The sequence below is a fragment of the Elephantulus edwardii genome, unplaced genomic scaffold (assembly GCF_000299155.1).
Source record: "Elephantulus edwardii isolate Elephantulus edwardi_28Jun2011 unplaced genomic scaffold, EleEdw1.0 scaffold00289, whole genome shotgun sequence".
Classification (NCBI taxonomy): Eukaryota; Metazoa; Chordata; class Mammalia; order Macroscelidea; family Macroscelididae; genus Elephantulus; species Elephantulus edwardii.
This window is the reverse complement of record NW_006400039.1, coordinates 2,176,477-2,185,490: the sequence shown is the minus strand read 5'-3', so window position 1 is coordinate 2,185,490 and position 9,014 is coordinate 2,176,477.

Here is a 9,014-nt window from a genome sequence, read left to right as displayed (position 1 = left end):
GGGCGCGGCCGGGGGCGCGGAGGCCGGGCTGTACTGCCACCTCGTGGCCGCGGCTAGCACTGCGCCCTGGTGTCCCCGTGAGGGCGGGGCCAAGGAGCAGGTGAGGCCGCGCCTCCGGCAGGTGTCGCTGGAAAAGGTCAGGTCTGTTCCACCTGAAGCCCCCAGGAGAGGCTGGACCCAAATCAATGCCCGCAAAGGAAGCCCTTCTGGCGGTGCCATCCCCGTCAGATCACAGCAGTGTACTTTCTGGCTGACCTCAGAGAAAGGCTTCTTCGGAGGGCCACCAGGACTGGGGGTGAATCCAGTCCTAAGTCCATCACGGCCCTGTGGACATGGCCACCGTGCTTCATGTCCGAGGACACTGCACACCGCCCTCCAGATCCTCAAGACTGAGCACGGGGATGCCAGATTCCCCGCAGATCCAGCGGCCTCAGCAGCCCCGCAGAGGAGAGGAAGGCTGAGCTCCCCATGTCTAGGTGGAGTCACCTCCACTTATTGTTTTCCCCAACACCACTTCATGCTGTTGATGGGACAGCCATGCTCAGCGGACAAGGACCCACAACCTCCCTATCTGCTCAGGGGGAGCCTGAGACTAAGGGCCCTAGCTCTGTGATGCCTCGTCCACAAGTCTAGGGATCCTCTTCTTTGCATCTGTGAACAAAACCCCCCAGGAAAGCCAAGCCCCAAATGCTCCACACATTTTCTTACTAGCTCTAAGGAACAGCAGGCTCAGCACTTGCCACAGGGGGGAAAGAGCAACCACACAGCAGGAGCAACACAGCAGGAGCACGCGTCTCTTCAGCAGCAGGAGGAGAAAGTGTCCTTTCAGTCTGGAAGAACAATTGAAGGATGGCTCCTCTACACTTGATCTTAGCCAAAAGGCCGAGAAGCGATAGGATGGCTCCTCTTAGCCTAGAAACAGGGTCCTCATCCGCTCTCAGACCGTTTACCATCCCACTTTGCAGCACCACCCTGAAACTTTTAGCTGAACATCACTCCCTCTGTTAAAATAATAATAAGACCTGAGAACTTGTACCAAAGATGGCCTTTTCAGTGAGTGAGGAAACCTATTTTAAGCTTTAACTAAATTACTGCTGAGTTTGCTGTAAATCACTGATTTATTTTTCCCCTTTCCATTTCCTCTTTATGTGAGGTACTGAATGAAAAAGACAGTTCAGACCAGGAACACTAGCACCCAACTGTAGGTGTCACAAGGCCCAGGAACATTTGTTACGTGAGTAGACACCACCCTGGGAAAAATATCCGAGAGAGAGGAAGCTCCTTAACAGACCCCGACAGGACCTCCAACATGGAGGTCACTCAACACATTTAACAATAGTGCTCTCTCTTACTGTTGTTAGGTGCCGTAAAGTCAAGTACAATTCATAGCACCCCTATAAACAAAAGATCAGAGCCCCGTTCTATCCTGCGCCTTCCTCACACTTCCTAACACAAAAGCCCATTGCAGCAGTCACCATATCAATTCACCTGGTTAAATGTCTTCCTCTCCTTTGCCAACCCTCCACCCTTCCCAACATAATGTCCTTCTCCAAGCAACATGCCCAAAGTATGTGAGGTGAAGCCTCATCATTCTTGCCTCCAAAGAGCACTCCTACTGCACCCTCTCCAAGACATATCTGTTCCTTCTCTTGACCGTCCATGGGATGTTCAGTGCTCTTCTCCAACACCACAGCTCAAAGGCATCAATTCTTTTTCTGTCATCCTTATTCATAGTCCAGCTCTTAGATGCTTAGCAAGTAATTGGAAAGACCATGTCCTGAATCAAATGCACCTTGGACCTCAAATTGGCATTACTCTGCAAAAACTTGGAGAAGACCCTAACTGCAGACTTTCGCAGTGCAGTGTGTCTCTTTATTTCATAACTGCTGGTACCAGCGGTGTTAATTGTGGATCCAAGCAACATGAAGCTGTTGACAGTATGGATGGAATCCATACTGAAGGCTGCATTCCTTGATCTTCTGTAACAAGTGCTTCAAGTCCTCCTGACTTTCAGCAAGCAAGGTTGTGTCATCTGCATAACACAGGTTATTGACGAGTCCGCCTCCAATCCTGATGCCACACTCCTCTTCACAGAGTCCAGCTTCAGGAAATACCGTATGGACAGGAGCCAATGGTAATGAAGGAGGAAGTGGAAGCTGCTTTGAAGGCATTGGCAAAAAATAAGGCCCCAGGAATCAACGGGATACCAATTGACTTGTGCTCACCAGTCTATGCCAGGAAATCTGGAGGACAGCTGACTGGCCAACAGATTGGAAGAGGTCCATATTTATTCCCATTTCCAAGAAAGGTGATCAAGAGAATATGGAAACTATCAAGCACTATCATTAATATCTGAACTAACTAAGGCCCATAAGAACAAATAGTGTGTGAGACCATTATTGTAGAAGGTGTATGAGGATCCAAGGGGTAGGGTAGGAGCAGAGGGGTGAGGATTGGTGCGGGTGGGGGTGAGGGTTAATCATAGGGTCGCACAATTTGACGGGTGAAGGGAGGGGTGGGTAAAGGAAGTGGGAGAGATCCAGTGTGAAAAACAGTCTATACAAACTTTGTAAGTAAACCAGTATAAAATAAAATTTTACTTAAAAACAACAAAAAAGTCATTAATAACACATGCAAGCAAAATACTGCTGAAGATCATTAAAAAATAGTACATGGATAGGGAACAGCCAGAATTTCAAGCGGGATTTAGAAGAGAACGTTACACCAGGGATATCATTGCTGCTGTCAGATGTACTTTGGCTGAAAGTAAGGAAAACCAGAAGAATGTCTATTTGTGCTTTATTGACTCTGCAAAGGCACCTGTAGCTAACATCAAGAACGGGAATCCCAGAGCACTTAATTGCGCTCATGAGGAACCTAAACCTGGACCTGGGGGCTGTTGTGCAAACAGCAGGGGAGCACTGCATGTTTTAAGATTGAAAAGGGAATGCGTCAGGGTTGTGTTTTCTCACCATACCTATTCAATCTGTATGCTGAGTGCCCCCTCTTCTTGTTATGTGCCATCAGATCACTTGAGATTCATAGTGACCCTGTGTACAACAGCCCTGAAATCTGCTCTATCCTGTGCCAACCTTATGGACTCTGACACACCCACTCCTATTACCCTAGTCACTGAATCAATCCATCTCATCCAGGGTCTTCCCCTCCTGCGCTGTCCCGCCACCCTTCCAAGCATGACGTCTCTCTCCAAGGACTGGTTCCTCCTGGCAACATGCCCAGAGTGTGTCAAACGAAGCCTCAACATCCTTGCCTCCAAGGAGCAGCCTGATTTCACCCTTTAGGACAACTTGTTCTCCTAACAGTCCATGGTATATTAAATACTCTTCTCCAGCACCACAGCTCAAAGGAATCTATTCTCTTTCTATAATCCTTCCTAGCAACCTTTAATTCTTCTAAGAGCTTTTATTATTGGGAAGAATGAGAATCCCAAAACACTTAATTGTGCTCATGCAAAACCTATACTTAGACCAGAAAGCTGTCCTCCCAGAAGAGCAAGAGAACACTTGTGGTGTTGTTCTGTTCCATCAAGTCACTTGTGACTCATAGCAACCCTATGTACAACAACCCTAAACCCTACTCTATTCTGTGCCAAACTTATTGTCTCTACACACCCACTTCCATTACTCCAGTCACTGAATCAATCCATCTTATCGAGGATCTTCCTTTCTTTCGCTGTCCCTCTGCCCTCCCAAACATGATGTCCCTCTCCAAGGACTGGTCCCACCTTGAAACATGCCCAAAGTTTGTCAGATGACACCGCCTTGCTTGCTGAAAGTGAGGACTTGAAGCATTTGTTACAGAAGATCAAGGAATGCAGCCTTTGGTATGGATTGCATCCATGCTGTCAACAGCTTCATCTTGCTTGGATCCACAATGAACACCACTAGTACCAGCAGTCAGGAAATAAGGAGGCACATTGCAATCGGAAAATTTGCAGTTAGGGAATTCTCCAAATTATTGAGGAGTAATGATGTCAGTTTGAGGACTAAGATGTGTCTTATTCAGGCCATAGTATTTCTATCACTTGCTATGCATTTAAGAGCTGGACAGCGAATAAGGATGATAGAAAAAGAATTGACACCTTTGAGCTGTGGTGTTGGAGAAGAGCACTGAACATCCCATGGACGGCCAAGAGAAGGAACAGCTATGTCTTGGAGAGGGTGCAGTAGGAGTGCTCTTTGGAGGCAAGAATGATGAGGCTTCGCCTCACATACTTTGGGCATGTTGGTAGGAGGGGCTGTTCCTTGGAGAAGGACATGGTGCTGGGAAGGATGGAGGGTCAGCGAAGGACAGGAAGACCCTCAATTAAGTGGATTGACATGGTCACTGCTGCAGTGGGCTCTTGTGTGTCAGGAAGCGAGGGGATGGCGCAGATTAAAACAGGATTCAGGTCTTTCATTCATAGTCACTGTAAGTCGTACTTAACTTGACGGCACCGAACATCAACAACAACTGGACCAACACGTAACACCATGCTAGACGGAGAAAAGATCGGAGTTACCATCGATTTTCTCTTATTTGGATCCACAGTCATTGCAGTAGCCATCAAGAAATCAAAAGATGAACTGGGAAAATCTGCTGTAAAGAGACCTTCAGGAAATCAAGGAGCAATGTTGTTATGCTCTGTCAAGTCGCCTGCAACTCATAGCAACCCCATATGCAATAGTGCTGAACCTGCCCTATCTTAAGCCAATCTCACTGTCTCAGACACACCTACCCACATCACCCCAGTTACTGTGTCAGTCCATCTCATCCAGGGTTTTCCTCTTCTACGCTGTCCCTCCCCCTTTCCAAGTATGATGTCCTTCTCCAAGGACTGGTTCCTCCTGGCAACATGTCCAAAGTATGTAAGACGGAGCCTCAAAATCCTTGCCTCCAAGGAGTTGCCTGGTTGTGCCCTCTCCAGGACAGACCTGTTTGTTCTCGTGGCAGTCCATGGCATGGTTCAACACTCTTCTCCTGTACCCCAACTCTAAGGCATCGGTTCTCCTTCTGTTCTCCTTAGTCATTGTCTAGTTCTCTGATGAATAGCAAGTAATTGCAAATGGCTTGGGTCGTGCCCACCTTAGTCTCTAGACAGACTTCATTACTCCTTAGTGCTCTGGAGATGTCTGACAGAAGATTTTCCCAATGCAATTTGTCTTTTGTTTTTCTGACTGCTGGTCCTAAGAGTGTTGATTGTGGAACTAGGCAAGCTGAAATTGTTAGCAGTCTCTTATCTAGCATGATGTTGCCAAGCTGAAGAACAAATTAAAGCCTCGAGTTGCAATACTTAAGAATGCTGTGGGCAGAATGTTGAGAAACATCAAAAGAAGATGCAAAGAGTATACAGAGGCACTATACCAAAAAGAATTGGCCGACACAGAAGAATTTCAGAAAACAACATGATCAGGAGGCACTGGTGATGAAGGAGGAAATTCAAGCTGCTCTGAAAGAAATTGGTAAAAAGCATGGCCCAGAAATTGATGGAATACCAATTGACATATTTCAACAAATAGATGCTGCCCAGGGTAACGTTCACCAGATTGTGCCAAGAAATCTGAAGGACAACTACCTGGCCAACTGACTGAAAGAGATCCATATTTATTCCCATTCCAACAAAAGGTGATCCGAGAGAGTACAGGAATTATTGAACAATATCACTAGTATCACACCCAAGCAAAATGCAGCTCCTGAAGATTATCCAGAAATGACCAGAACAGCACATTGACAGAGAACTAACTGCCAGGCATGCAGACTGGGCTTAGAAGGGGCCACGCACAGGGATGTTATAGACAATGTCAGACAGATCTTGGCTGGAAGCAGAAAGTACCAGAAGTATGTCTATCTGTGTTTCATTACTATGCAAAGGTATTTGACTGTGTGGATCACAAGAAATTGCGGCTATCCTTGAGAAGAATGGGAATCCAGAACACTTAATTTTACTTACTCATGTGAAACCTACACTTGGACCAGGAAGCCGTTATCACAACAGAGCAAGGAAATACAGCATGGCTCAAAATTGAGAAAGGAGTGCATCATGGATGCATCCTGTCTCCACACCTTTTCAGTCTATAAGCGGGAAAGATCATTTGGGAAGCTGAACTCGATACAGAGGAATGTGCCATCAAGATTAGAAAGAGCAACAATGGTGTCTTTTTTAAAAAAAAAAAAACTCTTAGTACAGTCATACATATTTTGAGTATGTTGTAAGGAGAGACCAGACATTGGAGGGGGACATAATGCTAGGAAGGGTGGAGGGACAGATAAAGAGAGGAAGACCCTCGATGAGATGGACTGATACAGTGACTGGGGTAATGAGGGTAGCTGTGTCAGAAACAGTAAAGTTGGCACAGGATAGAGCAGGGTTCAGGGCTACTGTACATAGGGTCACTATGAACTGCAAGTAACTTGACAGCACATAACAAGAAGTATAGTCATAAAGTTTCCTTTCTTTGTATTGTATTTTTATTTAATTTTTGCACATTTCCCCCTCCCCCCCTCACAATGCACCCCTTGCTCCAGATTGTTGCCCTATCTATAACACCTAATTATATATTCCTTCCATACTGTTTTTTTCCTCATCTGATCTAATACAGTCTTCATTATCTATCCACTCTTTTCCTATTCTCTCCCCAATCCCCAGCCCCATCTGTCCTATTATATATCAGTAGTGTTATGTAATTTGCTGTACAGAGGTAACTCGTGGCTGCTGTGATGCTGAACACTGTGACACTGATGTGTCAAATGTGATAATGGTCAACCATGGGGGACAGTGTTTGGTGGCACTCCCCAATTAAAACAAGCTTGGAAGCAGGAGTGGCATCCACTTCCGAAGTGGCTTGCCTCGGGGAACTCTATGAACTTGGAGAAATGATGAAAGTCATACAAGTGTTCAGGTCTTTCATTTATAGGGTTGCTATGAGTTGTCTACAACTTGACAGCACTTAACAACAAGCAACGGTGTTATGCGGTATTTGTGTGGTTTTTTTAATGACTGAAATCTTTCTCTCAGCATAATGTACTCCAGGCTCCCCCATGTTGTGTAATGTTTTATGAGTTCACTGGTTTTCAATGCTGCTTAATATTCCATTTGTGAATGTACCATAGTTTTTTATCCATTTGTTTGTTGATGAGCACGTAGGTTGCTTCCGTCTCCTTGCTATTGTGAATAATTCAGCAGTAAATATGAGTGCATAAACCTGTTTGAGTCATGGGGTCCGGTTTCTTTAGGGTATATTCCCAGTAGTGGAATTGTTGGGTTAAATAGTATTTCTGTTTCCAACATTTTGCTGAAGTGCCAGACTGCTTTCCATAGTGGCTGTACCACTTTACATTTCCACCAGCAGTGAATAAGATCTCCAGTCTCTCCACAACCTCGCCAGCATTAGTTGTTTGCTGCCTGCGATGTCACTTTAAAGACTAAAGTGCATCTGAGTCAAGTAATTTGTTGTTGTGGTTGTTGTTAGGTGCCACTGAATTGAGTACAATTCCTGTCCAGCAGCAGACCTGAACCCTGTCTGGTCCGACACTGTCTTCACTGTCTCTGACAGACTTGAGCCCATAGCTCCAGTCACTGTGTCGGTCCTTCTGCTGGGGTCTTCCTGTCTTTCACCATCCTCCACCTTCCCAAGCATATGATGCCCCTTTCTTGTTGATCTCTACAGGGTCAGGATTTCTTCTGATAAGTTGATAGAATGGATCACTGAGGATAACCTCAAAGAGCCTGTATATGGGATTTTCACAAACCCACTAAGAGTTCAGGACACTCAAGGCCCCACAGTGGCCTCCAACTTGCTCCTCAGCTCCCAGCAAATTCAGCTGATGGACATGCTTGTCATAAACCACACCCTTGGGCACTGGGCATTTCTAGCCACCAGGGAATTCGAATCCTAGAGCTGATATAACCTCGTTGAGAACTAGCGATACTGCTCCCAGGGGACCCTCAGAAGCAGGTACACCCACTTGGCTCAGTCGAGGAGCTTTCCAGATGCAAACATGATCATTCAATTTCTCATCTGCTGTTTGTATGGGGGCTGGTTACAGAGACAGTAAAGTAAAACGAAATCCCCAACAAGTCAAGCCTTTTCTCCAATGATTGTGATATTATTACTCAAGTTGTTCAGGGGTTTTCCTCCATCTATTGTGATATTGTTTATTACTCTCGTTAAGGATTACACCTCTGATGTTGAAGGCTGAAGGCTGTGTGTAGTCTTTGACTTTCTTGGTTAAGGGCTTCAAGTCCACTTTTTGCAAGGAAGGTCATGTCATCTGCATAATGCAGGTTGTTGATAATTCTTCCTTCCATTGTGATATAAAGAACTCTTACAGCTTCAGAAGGAACTAAACATCCCAGTTAAGAAAATGAGTAAGATATTTTACTAGATATCTTTACCAAAACCATACACAAATGGCTAATAAATGCATTTAACATCCATGCAACGTCCTTCTTCATTGAGCAGGTTGGGACCCACAGCAACCCCGTGCTGACAAGGACTCGTGCGTACCCCTCTGCCATCCTCACATCATGGCTGTTTATCACCGGGTGATGCAAATGTTTGTTCTTAGTTGTTAGAGAAATGCAAATCAAAACCACTATTAAAGCCGCAGCCTAGAACAGCCATAATCAATACGCTGTTGATAGCAGTTGGTGAGATTGTTCACTGCAGATGAGAGTGTCAGTGGTGCTTCCAGTTTTGAAGGCAATTTGGCAGTTTCTTAAAAAGTTAGAATTTTTTCACATGGCCCAACTAGGCCATTCCTTGTTATTTGTTCAAGAGAAATGAAAACATATGTCTCCACAAAGAATTTTCTGGCAAATGTTCCTACCACCATTATTCATAATAGCCGCAAAATGGAAATGATCCAAATGTTCATTAACTAGTGGATGAGAAACAGAGGGTCTTGTATCCCTTCAGTGGCGATTATGGAACAAGGAGAGGCTCCTGGGATGCTCTGCAGCAGAGCTCAACCTCCATACATTACGCAAAATGAGAAACACTGCACACAAAACA